The 20,294-nt window shown below is 46.2% G+C and overlaps 15 non-coding genes across 15 annotated transcripts; all 15 read left to right on the forward strand.

Annotated features, from left to right (window-relative positions):
• Positions 1–278: 278 nt before the first annotated feature.
• trnak-uuu (transfer RNA lysine (anticodon UUU)) lies at positions 279–351 on the forward strand. The gene has a single exon. It is a non-coding gene; the product is annotated as a tRNA-Lys (tRNA).
• Positions 352–1,512: 1,161 nt separating this feature from the next.
• trnak-cuu (transfer RNA lysine (anticodon CUU)) lies at positions 1,513–1,585 on the forward strand. The gene has a single exon. It is a non-coding gene; the product is annotated as a tRNA-Lys (tRNA).
• Positions 1,586–3,441: 1,856 nt separating this feature from the next.
• trnak-uuu (transfer RNA lysine (anticodon UUU)) lies at positions 3,442–3,514 on the forward strand. Its single transcript has one exon. It is a non-coding gene; the product is annotated as a tRNA-Lys (tRNA).
• A 650-nt stretch (positions 3,515–4,164) lies between these two features.
• On the forward strand, positions 4,165–4,269 carry trnal-caa (transfer RNA leucine (anticodon CAA)). The gene is made up of 2 exons: positions 4,165–4,202; positions 4,227–4,269. It is a non-coding gene; the product is annotated as a tRNA-Leu (tRNA).
• A 1,255-nt stretch (positions 4,270–5,524) lies between these two features.
• On the forward strand, positions 5,525–5,631 carry trnal-caa (transfer RNA leucine (anticodon CAA)). The gene is made up of 2 exons: positions 5,525–5,562; positions 5,587–5,631. It is a non-coding gene; the product is annotated as a tRNA-Leu (tRNA).
• Positions 5,632–6,107: 476 nt separating this feature from the next.
• On the forward strand, positions 6,108–6,180 carry trnak-cuu (transfer RNA lysine (anticodon CUU)). Its single transcript has one exon. It is a non-coding gene; the product is annotated as a tRNA-Lys (tRNA).
• Positions 6,181–8,088: 1,908 nt separating this feature from the next.
• Positions 8,089–8,161, forward strand: trnak-uuu (transfer RNA lysine (anticodon UUU)). The gene has a single exon. It is a non-coding gene; the product is annotated as a tRNA-Lys (tRNA).
• A 650-nt stretch (positions 8,162–8,811) lies between these two features.
• Positions 8,812–8,918, forward strand: trnal-caa (transfer RNA leucine (anticodon CAA)). The gene is made up of 2 exons: positions 8,812–8,849; positions 8,874–8,918. It is a non-coding gene; the product is annotated as a tRNA-Leu (tRNA).
• A 3,350-nt stretch (positions 8,919–12,268) lies between these two features.
• Positions 12,269–12,375, forward strand: trnal-caa (transfer RNA leucine (anticodon CAA)). Its single transcript has 2 exons — positions 12,269–12,306; positions 12,331–12,375. It is a non-coding gene; the product is annotated as a tRNA-Leu (tRNA).
• A 476-nt stretch (positions 12,376–12,851) lies between these two features.
• trnak-cuu (transfer RNA lysine (anticodon CUU)) lies at positions 12,852–12,924 on the forward strand. Its single transcript has one exon. It is a non-coding gene; the product is annotated as a tRNA-Lys (tRNA).
• A 1,051-nt stretch (positions 12,925–13,975) lies between these two features.
• trnal-caa (transfer RNA leucine (anticodon CAA)) lies at positions 13,976–14,082 on the forward strand. The gene is made up of 2 exons: positions 13,976–14,013; positions 14,038–14,082. It is a non-coding gene; the product is annotated as a tRNA-Leu (tRNA).
• Positions 14,083–15,145: 1,063 nt separating this feature from the next.
• Positions 15,146–15,218, forward strand: trnak-uuu (transfer RNA lysine (anticodon UUU)). Its single transcript has one exon. It is a non-coding gene; the product is annotated as a tRNA-Lys (tRNA).
• A 427-nt stretch (positions 15,219–15,645) lies between these two features.
• On the forward strand, positions 15,646–15,752 carry trnal-caa (transfer RNA leucine (anticodon CAA)). Its single transcript has 2 exons — positions 15,646–15,683; positions 15,708–15,752. It is a non-coding gene; the product is annotated as a tRNA-Leu (tRNA).
• Positions 15,753–16,228: 476 nt separating this feature from the next.
• trnak-cuu (transfer RNA lysine (anticodon CUU)) lies at positions 16,229–16,301 on the forward strand. Its single transcript has one exon. It is a non-coding gene; the product is annotated as a tRNA-Lys (tRNA).
• Positions 16,302–18,029: 1,728 nt separating this feature from the next.
• Positions 18,030–18,102, forward strand: trnak-cuu (transfer RNA lysine (anticodon CUU)). Its single transcript has one exon. It is a non-coding gene; the product is annotated as a tRNA-Lys (tRNA).
• Positions 18,103–20,294: the final 2,192 nt, after the last annotated feature.

A 20,294-nucleotide genomic window follows, 5' to 3' on the forward strand; every position in this document is an offset into this window, starting at 1 on the left:
GGAGGCAGAGCTGGAGGTAGCAGAGCTTAAGATGTTGAGGTTCTCTTTGGGAGTAACGAGGATGGACAGGATCAAGAATGAGGACAAACGGTTAGTTCAAAGCAATATACTCCAAGCCTACAACTTACTGTCTGGAGGAAGTTGCAGAAAACAAACGGCTAAATAGTTGCAGCTGATCTAAGAGCGATTGCTGAAACAAAGTGGGACTTTGCTCAAAGACGCCTGGAAGTATGTTGCTTCATTGAAGGTCAAAGGGTCTTTTCAGGGTCCTCTTTGAGGCCCAGCTAGCTCAGGCGGTAGAGCATGAGACTTTTAATCTCAGGGTCGTGGGTTAGAGCCCCACGTTGGGCGTGGTGCTTTTAATACGGCCACACTGGATAAGATCTGGGACCAACACTAAAACTGCAGAAAACCTTGATTTCTTGTACAGCTGAAAATGAAAGTCACTTCCTGCAATTACACACAGTAAAGTAGCCAAATTACAGTCGGCTTTCACAGGGGAGCTGATTTCACAAATTGGGATATGGAAAATGACTTTACCCGACTAGATACCAGTCGGAGTACCGCAATTTTGTTGTCGTTTAGACACGTAACCATTTTTCCAATCAGCTTTCTCAAACTGTGCATAAGCGTAACAAAAGGCTGCAAGCCCTACGATGGATGCTGAGGTTTTTGAAAAAGTAGCAATTCAGAAAATCCAGCTGCAACTGCAGCCAGACTTGGCTACCCGTACAAACGGTTTGCCAAACAATATCGATCATCTAACCAACACTCCAACTGAAACCCACTAAACTATCAAACAAGAGCTTCACTCACTTCATTACACTGTCATAAGTTGCGCAAAGTCCCGACTGACGGCCCTTTCCAGCTGAGACAAAGGTGAGTATTGCAACAAATTGAGACTTTCCTCAAGAACACCTTGAGTATGTTGATTGAATTAGAGAATAACAACCTAGTGACTTAGTTCCACTGTCCTAAAGAGTCGGCGCCCACCAACGGCTGTCAGGATGGCCGAGCGGTCTAAGGTGCCAGACTCAAGGAAGAACTCCTTCCCCAAAGGGACTTCTGGTCCAGTGGAGGCGCGGGTTCAAATCCCACTCCTGACGTTAATTTTATCTGCATGTTGCTAATGATTTAGACATGGCAACACTATTGCATAATCCTTCTCTACCATATACCGTTGTGCTGCTGAGAAAATGCTGCCGCAACATTCTTACGAGAATGCACCTCGGGCACTCCTGGCAGTAATTTCTGACCACGCGCACAACTGACCGTCCACATCAACTCACGTCAAGTGAGGTGGCCATGATATGCATGCAAACGATTAGTTCGAAGCAATTTATTCCATGCCTAAGACTTACTGTCTGGAGGAAGATGCAGAAAACAAACGGCTAAATAGTTTCAGCTGATCTAAAAGTGATTGCTGAAACAGAGTGGGACTTTGCTTAAACACGCCTGGAAAAATGTTGCTTTATTGAGGGTCAAAGGGTCTTTTCAGGTGTCTTTTTAGCGGCCCGGCTAGCTCAGTCGGTAGAGCATGAGACTCTTAATGTCAGGGTCGTGGGTTCAAGCCCCACGTTGGGCGGGGTCTCTTTTGATTATGGCCACACTGGAGAAGATCTGGGACCAACACTAAAACTGCAGAACAACTTGATTTCTTGTACAGCTGAAAATGAAAGTCACTGGGGGACTTTCATAGGGAACACCGAGGGTACTCGTTGTGTCATCTGAAACAGGAAAGTGGACAAGGTGATTTGGCGGCAGAACGAGGAACTTCAGGAGTGTATACAGAGAAAAAGGTTAGCTAAGAAGAAGTGGGACACTGCGAGGACTGAAGAGAGTCGACAAGAGTACAGGGAGATGCAGCGTAAGGTGAAGGTACAGGTGGCAAAGAGCATATGAGGACTCTTATGCTAGGTTGGACACTAAAGAGGGAGAGGTGGATTTGTTCAGGTTGGCCAGACTAAGAGACAGAGATGGGAAGGATGTGCAGCAGGTTAGGGTGATTAACGATAAGGATGGAAATAAATTGACAGGTGCCAGGATTGTGATGGGAAGATGGAAGGAGAACTTTTTAAGAGTTAATCAATGAGGAAAATGAAAGGGAACAAAGAGTAGAAGAGGTGACTGGTGTGGAGCAGGAAGTAGCCAAGATTAGTAAGAGTGAAGTGAGGAGGACGTTGAAGAGGATGAAGAGTGGAAAGGCAGCGGGTCCTGATGACATACCTGTAGAGGTATGAAAGTGTCTAGGAGAGGTGGCAGTAGAGTTTCTGACTAGTTTGTTTAACAAGATCTTGGAGAGTGAGAGGAGGGCCGAGGACTGGAGGAGAAGTGTACTGGTACCCGTTTTTAAGAACAAGGGAGATGAGCAGAGCTGTGGCAACTACAGAGGAATAAAGTTGATGAGCCACACAATGAAGTTGTGGGAAATAGTAGTGGAAGCTAGGCTAAGGGCAGAGGTGAGCAATATGGTTTCATGCCTAGAGAGAGTCCAACAGATGAAGTATTTGCTTTGAGGATGCCGATGGAGAAATACAGAGAAGGTCATGGGGAGTTGCATTGTGTCTTCGTAGACTTAGAGAAAGCGTATGACAGGGTGCCGAGAGAGGAGCTGTGGTATTGTATGAGGAATTCTGGAGTGGCAGAGATGTATGTTAGAGTGATGGAGGACATGTATGAAAGCTGTAAGACCGCGGTGAGGTGTGCTGTAGGTGTGACAGAGGAGTTCAAGGTGGCGGTGGGTCTGCATCAAGGATCGGCTCTGAGCCCCTTCTTCCTTGCTCTGGTGGCGGACAGGCTGACAGATGAGGTTAGACTGGAATCTCCGTGGACTATGATGTTTGCGGATGACATTGTGATTTGTAGTGAGAACAGGGAGCAAGTGGAGGAAAATCTAGAGAGATGGAGGTCTGCTCTGGAAAACTGAGATGTGTGTCAATGAGAGGGACCCAGGTGGAACGGTGAGGTTACAGGGGGCAAAGGTGAAGAAGGTGCAGGACTTTAAGTACTTAGGGTCAACGGTTCAGAGCAACGGAGAGTGTGGAAAAGAGGTGAAGAGGCCACTGCAATCAGGTTGGAATGGGTGGACAAAAGTGTCAGGTGTGTTGTGTGATAAAAGAGTGTCAGCGAGAATGAAAGGAAGCCACCGTCTCAAGACGGTGGTGAGACCAGCGATGTTGTTCGGCTTAGAGACAGCGGCACTGAAGAAAACACAGGAGGCAGAGCTGGAGGTAGCAGAGATTTAGATGTTCATGTTAGTTCAAAGCAATATACTCCAAAACTAAGATTTACTGTCTGGAGGATGTTGCAGAAAACAAACGGCTAAATAGTTGCAGCTGATCTAAGAGCGATTGCTGAAACAAAGTGGGACTTTGTTCAAAGACGTCTGGAAGTATGTTGCTTCATTGAAGGTCAAAGGGTCTTTTCAGGGTCCTCTTTGAGGCCCGGCTAGCTCAGGCGGTAGAGCATGAGACTTTTAATCTCAGGGTCGTGGGTTAGAGCCCCACGTAGGGCGTGGTGCTTTTAATACGGCCACACTGGATAAGATCTGGGACCAACACTAAAACTGCACAAAACCTTGATTTCTTGTACAGCTGAAAATGAAAGTCACTTCCTGCAATTACACACAGTAAAGTAGCCAAATTACAGTCGGCTTTCACAGGGGAGCTGATTTCACAAATTGGGATATGGAAAATGACTTTACCCGACTAGATACCAGTCGGAGTACCGCAATTTTGTTGTCGTTTATACACGTAACCATGTTTCCAATCAGCTTTCTCAAACTGTGCATAAGCGTAACAAAAGGCTGCAAGCCCTACGATGGATGCTGAGGTTTTTGAAAAAGTAGCAATTCAGAAAATCCAGCTGCAACTGCAGCCAGACATGGCTACCCGTACAAACGTTTTGCCAAACAATATCGATCATCGAACCAACACTCCAACTGAAACCCACTAAACTATCAAACAAGAGCTTCACTCACCTCATTACACTGTCATAAGTTGCGCAAAGTCCCGACTGACGGCCCTTTCCAGCTGAGACAAAGGTGAGTATTGCAACAAATTGAGACTTTCCTCAAGAGCACCTTGAGTATGTTGATTGAATTAGAGAATAACAACCTAATGACTTAGTTCCACTGTCCTAAAGAGTCGGCGCCCACCAACAGCTGTCAGGATGGCCGAGCGGTCTAAGGCGCCAGACTCAAGGAAGAACTCCTTCCCCAAAGGAACTTCTGGTCCAGTGGAGGCGTGGGTTCAAATCCCACTCCTGACATTAATTTTATCTGCATGTTGCTAATGATTTAGACATTAGTCAGGGTCGTGGGTTCAAGCCCCACGTTGGGCGGGGTCTCTTTTGATTATGGCCACACTGGAGAAGATCTGGGACCAACACTAAAACTGCAGAACAACTTGATTTCTTGTACAGCTGAAAATGAAAGTCACTGGGGGACTTTCATAGGGAACACCGAGGGTGGTGAGACCAGCGATGTTGTTCGGCTTAGACACAGCGGCACTGAAGAAAACACAGGAGGCAGAGCTGGAGGTAGCAGAGCTTAAGATGTTGAGGTTCTCTTTGGGAGTAACGAGGATGGACAGGATCAATAATGAGGACAAACGGTTAGTTCAAAGCAATATACTCCAAGCCTAAGACTTACTGTCTGGAGGAAGTTGCAGAAAACAAACGGCTACATAGTTGCAGCTGATGTAAGAGCGATTGCTGAAACAAAGTGGGACTTTGCTCAAAGACGCCTGGAAATATGTTGCTTCATTGAAGGTAAAAGGGTCTTTTCAGGGTCCTCTTTGAGGCCCGGCTAGCTCAGGCGGTAGAGCATGAGACTTTTAATCTCAGGGTCGTGGGTTCGAGCCCCACGTTATGCGTGGTGGTTTTAATACGGCCGCACTGGATAAGATCTGGGACCAATGCTAAAACTGCACAAAACCTTTATATCTTGTACAGCTGAAAATGAATGTCACTTCCTGCAATTACACACAGTAAAGTAGCCAAATTACAGTCGGCTTTGTCAGGGCAGCTGATTTCACAAATTGGGATATGGAAACCGACTTTACCCGACTAGATACCACTCGGAGTACCGCAATTTTGTTGTCGTTTATACACGTAACCATGTTTCCAATCAGCTTTCTCAAACTGTGCATAAGCGTAACAAAAGGCTGCAAGCCCTACGATGGATGCTGAGGTTTTCGAAAAAGTAGCAATTCAGAAAATCCAGCTGAAACTGCAGCCAGACTTGGATACCCGTACAAACGTTTTGCCAAACAATATCGATCATCTAACCGACACTCCAACTGAAACCCACTAAACTCACAAACAAGAGCTTCACTCACTTCATTACACTGTCATAAGTTGCGCAAAGTCCCGACTGACGGCCCTTTCCAGCTGAGACAAAGGTGAGTATTGCAACAAATTGAGACTTTCCTCAAGAACACCTTGAGAATGTTGATTGAATTAGAGAATAACAACCTAATGACTTAGTTCCACTGTCCTAAAGAGTCGGCGCCCACCAACAGCTGTCAGGATGGCCGAGCGGTCTAAGGCGCCAGACTCAAGGAAGAACTCCTTCCCCAAAGGGACTTCTGGTCTCCAATGGAGGTGTGGGTTCAAATCCCACTCCTGACATTCCTTTTCTCTTCATGTTGCTAATGATTTAGACAAGTTTGTATTGAACAACTTTGAAAACTTTAACAACTCGTGATTGTCTTTTGTTGCACAAAGCAAAAGACATGGCAACACTATTGCATAATCCTTCTCTACCATATACCATTGTGCTGCTGAGATAATGCTGCCGCAACATTCTTACGAGAATGCACCTCGGGCACTCCTGGCAGTAATTTCTGACCACGCGCACAACTGACCCTCCACATCAACTCACGTCAAGTGAGGTGGCCATGATGTGCATGCAAACGATTAGTTCGAAGCAATGTATTCCAAGCCTAAGACTTACTGTCTGGAGGAAGATGCAGAAAACAAATGGCTAAATAGTTGCAGCTGATCTAAAAGTGATTGCTGAAACAGAGTGGGACTTTGCTTAAACACGCCTGGAAAAATGTTACTTTATTGAGGGTCAAAGGGTCTTTTCAGGTGTCCTTTTAGCGGCCCGGCTAGCTCAGTCGGTAGAGCATGAGACTCTTAATCTCAGGGTCGTGGGTTCGAGCCCCACGTTGGGCGGGATCTCTTTTGATTATGGCCACACTGGAGAAGATCTGGGACCAACACTAAAACTGCAGAACAACTTGATTTCTTGTACAGCTGAAAATGAAAGTCACTGGGGGACTTTCATAGGGAACACCGAGGGTACTCGGTGTGTCATCTGGAAACAGGAAAGTGGACAAGGTGATTTGGCGGCAGAACGAGGAACTTCAGGAGTGTATACAGAGAAAAAGGTTAGCTAAGAAGAAGTGGGACACTGCGAGGACTGAAGAGAGTCGACAAGAGTACAGGGAGATGCAGCGTAAGGGGAAGGTAGAGGTGGCAAAGAGCATATGAGGACTTGTATGCTAGGTTGGACATTAAAGAAGGAGAGGTGGATTTGTTCAGGTTGGCCAGAGTAAGAGACAGAGATGGGAAGGATGTGCAGCAGGTTAGGGTGATTAACGATAAGGATGGAAATAAATTGACAGGTGCCAGGATTGTGATGGGAAGATGGAACGAGAACTTTTTAAGAGTTAATCAATGAGGAAAATGAAAGGGAACAAAGAGTAGAAGAGGTGACTGGTGTGGAGCAGGAAGTAGCCAAGATTAGTAAGAGTGAAGTGAGGAGGACGTTGAAGAGGATGAAGAGTGGAAAGGCAGCGGGTCCTGATGACATACCTGTGGAGGTATGAAAGTGTCTAGGAGAGGTGGCAGTAGAGTTTCTGACTAGTTTGTTTAACAAGATCTTGGAGAGTGAGAGGAGGGCCGAGGACTGGAGGAGAAGTGTACTGGTGTCCATTTTTAAGAACGAGGGAGATGAGCAGAGCTGTGGCAACTACAGAGGAATAAAGTTGATGAGCCACACAATGAAGTTGTGGGAAATAGTAGTGGAAGCTAGGCTAAGGGCAGAGGTGAGCAATATGGTTTCATGCCTAGAAAGAGTCCAACAGATGAAGTATTTGCTTTGAGGATGCCGATGGAGAAATACAGAGAAGGTCATGGGGAGTTGCATTGTGTCTTCGTAGACTTAGAGAAAGCGTATGACAGGGTGCCGAGAGAGGAGCTGTGGTATTGTATGAGGAATTCTGGAGTGGCAGAGAAGTATGTTAGAGTGATGGAGGACATGTATGAAAGCTGTAAGACCGCGGTGAGGTGTGCTGTAGGTGTGACAGAGGAGTTCAAGGTGGCGGTGGGTCTGCATCAAGGATCGGCTCTGAGCCCCTTCTTCCTTGCTCTGGTGGCGGACAGGCTGACAGATGAGGTTAGACTGGAATCTCCGTGGACTATGATGTTTGCGGATGACATTGTGATTTGTAGTGAGAACAGGGAGCTGGTGGAGGAAAATCTAGAGAGATGGAGGTCTGCTCTGGAAAACTGAGATGTGTGTCAATGAGAGGGACCCAGGTGGAACGGTGAGGTTACAGGGGGCAAAGGTGAAAAAGGTGCAGGACTTTAAGTACTTAGGGTCAACGGTTCAGAGCAACGGAGAGTGTGGAAAAGAGGTGAAGAGGCCACTGCAATCAGGTTGGAACGGGTGGACAAAAGTGTCAGGTGTGTTGTGTGATAAAAGAGTGTCAGCGAGAATGAAAGGAAGCCACCGTCTCAAGACGGTGGTGAGACCAGCGATGTTGTTCGGCTTAGAGACAGCGGCACTGAAGAAAACACAGGAGGCAGAGCTGGAGGTAGCAGAGCTTAAGATGTTGAGGTTCTCTTTGGGAGTAACGAGGATAGACAGGATCAGTAATGAGGACAAACGGTTAGTTCAAAGCAATATACTCCAAGCCTAAGACTTACTGTCTGGAGGAAGTTGCAGAAAACAAACGGCTAAATAGTTGCAGCTGATCTAAGAGCGATTGCTGAAACAAAGTGGGACGTTGGTCAAAGACGCCTGGAAATATGTTGCTTCATTGAAGGTCAAAGGGTCTTTTCAGGGTCCTCTTTGAGGCCCGGCTAGCTCAGGGGGTAGAGCATGAGACTTTTAATCTCAGGGTCGTGGGTTCGAGCCCCACGTTGGGCGTGGTGCTTTTAATACGGCCACACTGGATAAGATCTGGGACCAACACTAAAACGGCACAAAACCTTGATTTCTTGTACAGCTGAAAATGAAAGTCACTTCCTGCAATTACACACAGTAAAGTAGCCAAATTACAGTCGGCTTTCACAGGGGAGCTGATTTCACAAATTGGGATATGGAAAATGACTTTACCCGACTAGATACCAGTCGGAGTACCGCAATTTTGTTGTCGTTTATACACGTAACCATGTTTCCAATCAGCTTTCTCAAACTGTGCATAAGCGTAACAAAAGGCTGCAAGCCCTACGATGGATGCTGAGGTTTTCGAAAAAGTAGCAATTCAGAAAATCCAGCTGAAACTGCAGCCAGACTTGGATACCCGTACAAACGTTTTGCCAAACAATATCGATCATCTAACCAACACTCCAACTGAAACCCACTAAACTATCAAACAAGAGCTTCACTCACTTCATTACACTGTCATAAGTTGCGCAAAGTCCCGACTGAAGGCCCTTTCCGGCTGAGACAAAGGTGAGTATTGAAACAAATTGAGACTTTCCTCAAGAACACCTTGAGTATGTTGATTGAATTAGAGAATAACAACCTAATGACTTAGTTCCACTGTCCTAAAGAGTCGGCGCCCACCAACGGCTGTCAGGATGGCCGAGCGGTCTAAGGCGCCAGACTCAAGGAAGAACTCCTTCCCCAAAGGGACTTCTGGTCTCCAGTGGAGGCGTGGGTTCAAATCCCACTCCTGACATTTATTTTATCTGCATGTTGCTAATGATTTAGACATATTTGTATTGAACAACTTTGAAAACTTTAACAACTCGTGATTGCCTTTTGTTGCACAAAGCAAAAGACATGGCAACACTATTGCATAATCCTTCTCTACCATATACCGTTGTGCTGCTGAGATAATGCTGCCGCAACATTCTTACGAGAATGCACCTCGGGCACTCCTGCCAGTAATTTCTGACCACGCGCACAACTGACCCTCCACATCAACTCACGTCAAGTGAGGTGGCCATGATGTGCATGCAAACAATTAGTTCGAAGCAATTTATTCCAAGCCTAAGACTTACTGTCTGGAGGAAGATGCAGAAAACAAACGGCTAAATAGTTGCAGCTGATCTAATAGTGATTGCTGAAACAGAGTGGGACTTTGCTTAAACACGCCTGGAAAAATGTTGCTTTATTGAGGGTCAAAGGGTCTTTTCAGGTGTCCTATTAGCGGCCCGGCTAGCTCAGTCGGTAGAGCATGAGACTCTTAATTTCAGGGTAGTGGGATCGAGCCCCACGTTGGGTGGGGTCTCTTTTGATTATGGCCACACTGGAGAAGATCTGGGACCAACACTAAAACTGCAGAATAACTTGATTTCTTGTACAGCTGAAAATGAAAGTCACTGGGGGACTTTCATAGGGAACACCGAGGGTGGTGAGACCAGCGATGTTGTTCGGCTTAGACACAGCGGCACTGAAGAAAACACAGGAGGCAGAGCTGGAGGTAGCAGAGCTTAAGATGTTGAGGTTCTCTTTGGGAGTAACGAGGATGGACAGGATCAATAATGAGGACAAACGGTTAGTTCAAAGCAATATACTCCAAGCCTAAGACTTACTGTCTGGAGGAAGTTGCAGAAAACAAATGGCTACATAGTTGCAGATGATGTAAGAGCGAGTATACAGAGAAAAAGGTTAGCTAAGAAGAAGTGGGACACTGCGAGGACTGAAGAGAGTCGACAAGAGTACAGGGAGATGCAGCGTAAGGGGAAGGTAGAGGTGGCAAAGAGCATATGAGGACTTGTATGCTAGGTTGGACACTAAAGAAGGAGAGGTGGATTTGTTCAGGTTGGCCAGACTAAGAGACAGAGATGGGAAGGATGTGCAGCAGGTTAGGGTGATTAACGATAAGGATGGAAATAAATTGACAGGTGCCAGGATTGTGATGGGAAGATGGAACGAGAACTTTTTAAGAGTTAATCAATGAGGAAAATGAAAGGGAACAAAGAGTAGAAGAGGTGACTGGTGTGGAGCAGGAAGTAGCCAAAATTAGTAAGAGTGATGTGAGGAGGACGTTGAAAAGGATGAAGAGTGGAAAGGCAGCGGGTCCTGATGACATACCTGTGGAGGTATGAAAGTGTCTAGGAGAGGTGGCAGTAGAGTTTCTGACTAGTTTGTTTAACAAGATCTTGGAGAGTGAGAGGAGGGCCGAGGACTGGAGGAGAAGTGTACTGGTGTCCATTTTTAAGAACGAGGGAGATGAGCAGAGCTGTGGCAACTACAGAGGAATAAAGTTGATGAGCCACACAATGAAGTTGTGGGAAATAGTAGTGGAAGCTAGGCTAAGGGCAGAGGTGAGCAATATGGTTTCATGCCTAGAAAGAGTCCAACAGATGAAGTATTTGCTTTGAGGATGCCGATGGAGAAATACAGAGAAGGTCATGGGGAGTTGCATTGTGTCTTCGTAGACTTAGAGAAAGCGTATGACAGGGTGCCGAGAGAGGAGCTGTGGTATTGTATGAGGAATTCTGGAGTGGCAGAGAAGTATGTTAGAGTGATGGAGGACATGTATGAAAGCTGTAAGACCGCGGTGAGGTGTGCTGTAGGTGTGACAGAGGAGTTCAAGGTGGCGGTGGGTCTGCATCAAGGATCGGCTCTGAGCCCCTTCTTCCTTGCTCTGGTGGCGGACAGGCTGACAGATGAGGTTAGACTGGAATCTCCGTGGACTATGATGTTTGCGGATGACATTGTGATTTGTAGTGAGAACAGGGAGCTGGTGGAGGAAAATCTAGAGAGATGGAGGTCTGCTCTGGAAAACTGAGATGTGTGTCAATGAGAGGGACCCAGGTGGAACGGTGAGGTTACAGGGGGCAAAGGTGAAAAAGGTGCAGGACTTTAAGTACTTAGGGTCAACGGTTCAGAGCAACGGAGAGTGTGGAAAAGAGGTGAAGAGGCCACTGCAATCAGGTTGGAACGGGTGGACAAAAGTGTCAGGTGTGTTGTGTGATAAAAGATTGTCAGCGAGAATGAAAGGAAGCCACCGTCTCAAGACGGTGGTGAGACCAGCGATGTTGTTCGGCTTAGAGACAGCGGCACTGAAGAAAACACAGGAGGCAGAGCTGGAGGTAGCAGAGCTTAAGATGTTGAGGTTCTCTTTGGGAGTAACGAGGATAGACAGGATCAGTAATGAGGACAAACGGTTAGTTCAAAGCAATATACTCCAAGCCTAAGACTTACTGTCTGGAGGAAGTTGCAGAAAACAAACGGCTAAATAGTTGCAGCTGATCTAAGAGCGATTGCTGAAACAAAGTGGGACGTTGGTCAAAGACGCCTGGAAATATGTTGCTTCATTGAAGGTCAAAGGGTCTTTTCAGGGTCCTCTTTGAGGCCCGGCTAGCTCAGGCGGTAGAGCATGAGACTTTTAATCTCAGGGTCGTTGGTTAGAGCCCCACGTTGGGCGTGGTGCTTTTAATACGGCCACACTGGATAAGATCTGGGACCAACACTAAAACGGCACAAAACCTTGATTTCTTGTACAGCTGAAAATGAAAGTCACTTCCTGCAATTACACACAGTAAAGTAGCCAAATTACAGTCGGCTTTCACAGGGGAGCTGATTTCACAAATTGGGATATGGAAAATGACTTTACCCGACTAGATACCAGTCGGAGTACCGCAATTTTGTTGTCGTTTATACACGTAACCATGTTTCCAATCAGCTTTCTCAAACTGTGCATAAGCGTAACAAAAGGCTGCAAGCCCTACGATGGATGCTGAGGTTTTCGAAAAAGTAGCAATTCAGAAAATCCAGCTGAAACTGCAGCCAGACTTGGATACCCGTACAAACGTTTTGCCAAACAATATCGATCATCTAACCAACACTCCAACTGAAACCCACTAAACTATCAAACAAGAGCTTCACTCACTTCATTACACTGTCATAAGTTGCGCAAAGTCCCGACTGAAGGCCCTTTCCGGCTGAGACAAAGGTGAGTATTGCAACAAATTGAGACTTTCCTCAAGAACACCTTGGGTATGTTGATTGAATTAGAGAATAACAACCTAATGACTTAGTTCCACTGTCCTAAAGAGTCGGCGCCCACCAACAGCTGTCAGGATGGCCGAGCGGTCTAAGGCGCCAGACTCAAGGAAGAACTCCTTCCCCAAAGGGACTTCTGGTCTCCAGTGGAGGCGTGGGTTCAAATCCCACTCCTGACATTTATTTTATCTGCATGTTGCTAATGATTTAGACATATTTGTATTGAACAACTTTGAAAACTTTAACAACTCGTGATTGTCTTTTGTTGCACAAAGCAAAAGACATGGCAACACTATTGCATAATCCTTCTCTACCATATACCGTTGTGCTGCTGAGATAATGCTGCCGCAACATTCTTACGAGAATGCACCTCGGGCACTCCTGCCAGTAATTTCTGACCACGCGCACAACTGACCCTCCACATCAACTCACGTCAAGTGAGGTGGCCATGATGTGTATGCAAACGATTAGTTCGAAGCAATTTATTCCAAGCCTAAGACTTACTGTCTGGAGGAAGATGCAGAAAACAAACGGCTAAATAGTTGCAGCTGATCTAATAGTGATTGCTGAAACAGAGTGGGACTTTGCTTAAACACGCCTGGAAAAATGTTGCTTTATTGAGGGTCAAAGGGTCTTTTCAGGTGTCCTATTAGTGGCCCGGCTAGCTCAGTCGGTAGAGCATGAGACTCTTAATTTCAGGGTAGTGGGATCGAGCCCCACGTTGGGCGGGGTCTCTTTTGATTATGGCCACACTGGAGAAGATCTGGGACCAACACTAAAACTGCAGAATAACTTGATTTCTTGTACAGCTGAAAATGAAAGTCACTGGGGGACTTTCATAGGGAACACCGAGGGTGGTGAGACCAGCGATGTTGTTCGGCTTAGACACAGCGGCACTGAAGAAAACACAGGAGGCAGAGCTGGAGGTAGCAGAGCTTAAGATGTTGAGGTTCTCTTTGGGAGTAACGAGGATGGACAGGATCAATAATGAGGACAAACGGTTAGTTCAAAGCAATATACTCCAAGCCTAAGACTTACTGTCTGGAGGAAGTTGCAGAAAACAAACGGCTACATAGTTGCAGCTGATGTAAGAGCGATTGCTGAAACAAAGTGGGACTTTGCTCAAAGACGCCTGGAAATATGTTGCTTTATTGAGGGTCAAAGGGTCTTTTCAGGTGTCCTATTAGCGGCCCGGCTAGCTCAGGCGGTAGAGCATGAGACTTTTAATCTCAGGGTCGTTGGTTAGAGCCCCACGTTGGGCGTGGTGCTTTTAATACGGCCACACTGGATAAGATCTGGGACCAACACTAAAACGGCACAAAACCTTGATTTCTTGTACAGCTGAAAATGAAAGTCACTTCCTGCAATTACACACAGTAAAGTAGCCAAATTACAGTCGGCTTTCACAGGGGAGCTGATTTCACAAATTGGGATATGGAAAATGACTTTACCCGACTAGATACCAGTCGGAGTACCGCAATTTTGTTGTCGTTTATACACGTAACCATGTTTCCAATCAGCTTTCTCAAACTGTGTCATCTAACCAACACTCCAACTGAAACCCACTAAACTATCAAACAAGAGCTTCACTCGCCTCATTACACTGTCATAAGATGCGCAAAGTCCCGACTGACGGCACTTTCCAGCTGAGACAAAGGTGAGTATTGCAACAAATTGAGACTTTCCTCAAGAACACCTTGAGTATGTTGATTGAATTAGAGAATAACAACCTAATGACTTAGTTCCACTGTCCTAAAGAGTCGGCGCCCACCAACAGCTGTCAGGATGGCCGAGCGGTCTAAGGCGCCAGACTCAAGGAAGAACTCCTTCCCCAAAGGGACTTCTGGTCTCCAGTGGAGGCGTGGGTTCAAATCCCACTCCTGACATTAATTTTATCTGCATGTTGCTAATGATTTAGACATATTTGTATTGAACAACGTTGAAAACTTTAACAACTCGTGATTGTCTTTTGTTGCACAAAGCAAAAGACATGGCAACACTATTGCATAATCCTTCTCTACCATATACCATTGTGCTGCTGAGATAATGCTGCCGCAACATTCTTACGAGAATGCACCTCGGGCACTCCTGGCAGTAATTTCTGACCACGCGTCAATTACCCAATTTATTCCATGCCTAAGACTTACTGTCTGGAGGAAGATGCAGAAAACAAACGGCTAAATAGTTGCAGCTGATCTAAAAGTGATTGCTGAAACAGAGTGGGACTTTACTTAAACACGCCTGGAAAAATGTTGCTGACAGATGAGGTTAGACTGGAATCTCCGTGGACTATGATGTTGCAGATGACATTGTGATTTGTAGTGAGAACAGGGAGCTGGTGGAGGAAAATCTAGAGAGATGGAGGTCTGCTCTGGAAAACTGAGATCTGTGTAAATGAGAGGGACCCAGGTGGAACGGTGAGGTTACAGGGGGCAAAGGTGAAGAAGGTGCAGGACTTTAAGTACTTAGGGTCAACGGTTCAGAGCAACGGAGAGTGTGGAAAAGAGGTGAAGAGGCCACTGCAATCAGGTTGGAACGGGTGGACAAAAGTGTCAGGTGTGTTGTGTGATAAAAGAGTGTCAGCGAGAATGAAAGGAAGCCACCGTCTCAAGACGGTGGTGAGACCAGCGATGTTGTTCGGCTTAGAGACAGCGGCACTGAAGAAAACACAGGAGGCAGAGCTGGAGGTAGCAGAGCTTAAGATGTTGAGGTTCTCTTTGGGAGTAACGAGGATAGACAGGATCAGTAATGAGGACAAACGGTTAGTTCAAAGCAATATACTCCAAGCCTAAGACTTACTGTCTGGAGGAAGTTGCAGAAAACAAACGGCTAAATAGTTGCAGCTGATCTAAGAGCGATTGCTGAAACAAAGTGGGACGTTGGTCAAAGACGCCTGGAAATATGTTGCTTCATTGAAGGTCAAAGGGTCTTTTCAGGGTCCTCTTTGAGGCCCGGCTAGCTCAGGCGGTAGAGCATGAGACTTTTAATCTCAGGGTCGTGGGTTCGAGCCCCACGTTGGGCGTGGTGCTTTTAATACGGCCACACTGGATAAGATCTGGGACCAACACTAAAACGGCACAAAAGCTTGATTTCTTGTACAGCTGAAAATGAAAGTCACTTCCTGCAATTACACACAGTAGAAAATCCAGCTGCAACTGCAGCCAGACATGGCCACCCGTACAAACGGTTTGCCAAACAATATCGATCATCTAACCAACACTCCAACTGAAACCCACTAAACTATCAAACAAGAGCTTCACTCACTTCATTACACTGTCATAAGTTGCGCAAAGTCCCGACTGAAGGCCCTTTCCGGCTGAGACAAAGGTGAGTATTGCAACAAATTGAGACTTTCCTCAAGAACACCTTGAGTATGTTGATTGAATTAGAGAATAACAACCTAATGACTTAGTTCCACTGTCCTAAAGAGTCGGCGCCCACCAACAGCTGTCAGGATGGCCGAGCGGTCTAAGGCGCCAGACTCAAGGAAGAACTCCTTCCCCAAAGGGACTTCTGGTCTCCAGTGGAGGCGTGGGTTCAAATCCCACTCCTGACATTTATTTTATCTGCATGTTGCTAATGATTTAGACATATTTGTATTGAACAACTTTGAAAACTTTAACAACTCATGATTGTCTTTTGTTGCACAAAGCAAAAGACATGGCAACACTATTGCATAATCCTTCTCTACCATATACCGTTGTGCTGCTGAGATAATGCTGCCGCAACATTCTTACGAGAATGCACCTCGGGCACTCCTGCCAGTAATTTCTGACCACGCGCACAACTGACCCTCCACATCAACTCACGTCAAGTGAGGTGGCCATGATGTGCATGCAAACGATTAGTTCGAAGCAATTTATTCCAAGCCTAAGACTTACTGTCTGGAGGAAGATGCAGAAAACAAACGGCTAAATAGTTGCAGCTGATCTAATAGTGATTGCTGAAACAGAGTGGGACTTTGCTTAAACACGCCTGGAAAAATGTTGCTTTATTGAGGGTCAAAGGGTCTTTTCAGGTGTCCTATTAGCGGCCCGGCTAGCTCAGTCGGTAGAGCATGAGACTCTTAATTTCAGGGTAGTGGGATCGAGCCCCACGTTGGGCGGGGTCTCTTTTGATTATGGCCACACTGGAGAAGATCTGGGACCAACACTAAAACTGCAGAATAACTTGATTTCTTGTACAGCTGAAAATGAAAGTCACTGGGGGACTTTCATAGGGAACACCGAGGGTGGTGAGACCAGCGATGTTGTTCGGCTTAGACACAGCGGCACTGAAGAAAACACAGGAGGCAGAGCTGGAGGTAGCAGAGCTTAAGATGTTGAGGTTCTCTTTGGGAGTAACGAGGATGGACAGGATCAATAATGAGGACAAACGGTTAGTTCAAAGCAATAAACTCCAAGCCTAAGACTTACTGTCTGGAGGAAGTTGCAGAAAACAAACGGCTACATAGTTGCAGCTGATGTAAGAGCGATTGCTGAAACAAAGTGGGACTTTGCTCAAAGACGCCTGGAAATATGTTGCTTTATTGAGGGTCAAAGGGTCTTTTCAGGTGTCCTATTAGCGGCCCGGCTAGCTCAGGCGGTAGAGCATGAGACTTTTAATCTCAGGGTCGTGGGTTCGAGCCCCACGTTATGCGTGGTGGTTTAATACGGCCGCACTGGATAAGATCTGGGACCAATGCTAAAACTGCACAAAACCTTTATTTCTTGTACAGCTGAAAATGAAAGTCACTTCCTGCAATTACACACAGTAAAGTAGCCAAATTACAGTCGGCTTTGTCAGGGCAGCTGATTTCACAAATTGGGATATGGAAACCGACTTTACCCGACTAGATACCACTCGGAGTACCGCAATTTTGTTGTCGTTTATACACGTAACCATGTTTCCAATCAGCTTTCTCAAACTGTGCATAAGCGTAACAAAAGGCTGCAAGCCCTACGATGGATGCTGAGGTTTTTGAAAAAGTAGCAATTCAAAAAATCCAGCTGCAACTGCAGCCAGACATGGCCACCCGTACAAACGGTTTGCCAAACAATATCGATCATCTAACCAACACTCCAACTGAAACCCACTAAACTATCAAACAAGAGCTTCACTCACTTCATTACACTGTCATAAGTTGCGCAAAGTCCCGGCTGACGGCCCTTTCCAGCTGAGACAAAGGTGAGTATTGCAACAAATTGAGACTTTCCTCAAGAACACCTTGAGTATGTTGATTGAATTAGAGAATAACAACCTAATGACTTAGTTCCACTGTCCTAAAGAGTCGGCGCCCACCAACAGCTGTCAGGATGGCCGAGCGGTCTAAGGCGCCAGACTCAATGGAGGTGTGGGTTCAAATCCCACTCCTGACATTACTTTTCTCTTCATGTTGCTAATGATTTAGACAAGTTTGTATTGAACAACTTTGAAAACTTTAACAACTCGTGATTGTCTTTTGTTGCACAAAGCAAAAGACATGGCAACACTATTGCATAATCCTTCTCTACCATATACCATTGTGCTGCTGAGATAATGCTGCCGCAACATTCTTACGAGAATGCACCTCGGGCACTCCTGCCAGTAATTTCTGACCACGCGCACAACTGACCCTCCACATCAACTCACGTCAAGTGAGGTGGCCATGATGTGCATGCAAACGATTAGTTCGAAGCAATGTATTCCAAGCCTAAGACTTACTGTCTGGAGGAAGATGCAGAAAACAAATGGCTAAATAGTTGCAGCTGATCTAAAAGTGATTGCTGAAACAGAGTGGGACTTTGCTTAAACACGCCTGGAAAAATGTTACTTTATTGAGGGTCAAAGGGTCTTTTCAGGTGTCCTTTTAGCGGCCCGGCTAGCTCAGTCGGTAGAGCATGAGACTCTTAATCTCAGGGTCGTGGGTTCGAGCCCCACGTTGGGCGGGGTCTCTTTTGATTATGGCCACACTGGAGAAGATCTGGGACCAACACTAAAACTGCAGAACAACTTGATTTCTTGTACAGCTGAAAATGAAAGTCACTGGGGGACTTTCATAGGGAACACCGAGGGTACTCGGTGTGTCATCTGGAAAGAGAAAAGTGGACAAGGTGATTTGGCGGCAGAACGAGGAACTTCAGGAGTGTATACAGAGAAAAAGGTTAGCTAAGAAGAAGTGGGACACTGCGAGGACTGAAGAGAGTCGACAAGAGTACAGGGAGATGCAGCGTAAGGGGAAGGTAGAGGTGGCAAAGAGCATATGAGGACTTGTATGCTAGGTTGGACACTAAAGAAGGAGAGGTGGATTTGTTCAGGTTGGCCAGACTAAGAGACAGAGATGGGAAGGATGTGCAGCAGGTTAGGGTGATTAACGATAAGGATGGAAATAAATTGACAGGTGCCAGGATTGTGATGGGAAGATGGAACGAGAACTTTTTAAGAGTTAATCAATGAGGAAAATGAAAGGGAACAAAGAGTAGAAGAGGTGACTGGTGTGGAGCAGGAAGTAGCCAAAATTAGTAAGAGTGAAGTGAGGAGGACGTTGAAGAGGATGAAGAGTGGAAAGGCAGCGGGTCCTGATGACATACCTGTGGAGGTATGAAAGTGTCTAGGAGAGGTGGCAGTAGAGTTTCTGACTAGTTTGTTTAACAAGATCTTGGAGAGTGAGAGGAGGGCCGAGGACTGGAGGAGAAGTGTACTGGTGTCCATTTTTAAGAACGAGGGAGATGAGCAGAGCTGTGGCAACTACAGAGGAATAAAGTTGATGAGCCACACAATGAAGTTGTGGGAAATAGTAGTGGAAGCTAGGCTAAGGGCAGAGGTGAGCAATATGGTTTCATGCCTAGAAAGAGTCCAACAGATGAAGTATTTGCTTTGAGGATGCCGATGGAGAAATACAGAGAAGGTCATGGGGAGTTGCATTGTGTCTTCGTAGACTTAGAGAAAGCGTATGACAGGGTGCCGAGAGAGGAGCTGTGGTATTGTATGAGGAATTCTGGAGTGGCAGAGAAGTATGTTAGAGTGATGGAGGACATGTATGAAAGCTGTAAGACCGCGGTGAGGTGTGCTGTAGGTGTGACAGAGGAGTTCAAGGTGGCGGTGGGTCTGCATCAAGGATCGGCTCTGAGCCCCTTCTTCCTTGCTCTGGTGGCGGACAGGCTGACAGATGAGGTTAGACTGGAATCTCCGTGGACTATGATGTTTGCGGATGACATTGTGATTTGTAGTGAGAACAGGGAGCTGGTGGAGGAAAATCTAGAGAGATGGAGGTCTGCTCTGGAAAACTGAGATGTGTGTCAATGAGAGGGACCCAGGTGGAACGGTGAGGTTACAGGGGGCAAAGGTGAAAAAGGTGCAGGACTTTAAGTACTTAGGGTCAACGGTTCAGAGCAACGGAGAGTGTGGAAAAGAGGTGAAGAGGCCACTGCAATCAGGTTGGAACGGGTGGACAAAAGTGTCAGGTGTGTTGTGTGATAAAAGATTGTCAGCGAGAATGAAAGGAAGCCACCGTCTCAAGACGGTGGTGAGACCAGCGATGTTGTTCGGCTTAGAGACAGCGGCACTGAAGAAAACACAGGAGGCAGAGCTGGAGGTAGCAGAGCTTAAGATGTTGAGGTTCTCTTTGGGAGTAACGAGGATAGACAGGATCAGTAATGAGGACAAACGGTTAGTTCAAAGCAATATACTCCAAGCCTAAGACTTACTGTCTGGAGGAAGTTGCAGAAAACAAACGGCTAAATAGTTGCAGCTGATCTAAGAGCGATTGCTGAAACAAAGTGGGACGTTGGTCAAAGACGCCTGGAAATATGTTGCTTCATTGAAGGTCAAAGGGTCTTTTCAGGGTCCTCTTTGAGGCCCGGCTAGCTCAGGCGGTAGAGCATGAGACTTTTAATCTCAGGGTCGTTGGTTAGAGCCCCACGTTGGGCGTGGTGCTTTTAATACGGCCACACTGGATAAGATCTGGGACCAACACTAAAACGGCACAAAACCTTGATTTCTTGTACAGCTGAAAATGAAAGTCACTTCCTGCAATTACACACAGTAAAGTAGCCAAATTACAGTCGGCTTTCACAGGGGAGCTGATTTCACAAATTGGGATATGGAAAATGACTTTACCCGACTAGATACCAGTCGGAGT

Source organism: Channa argus, unplaced genomic scaffold, assembly GCF_033026475.1.
Source record: "Channa argus isolate prfri unplaced genomic scaffold, Channa argus male v1.0 Contig066, whole genome shotgun sequence".
NCBI lineage: Eukaryota > Metazoa > Chordata > Actinopteri > Anabantiformes > Channidae > Channa > Channa argus.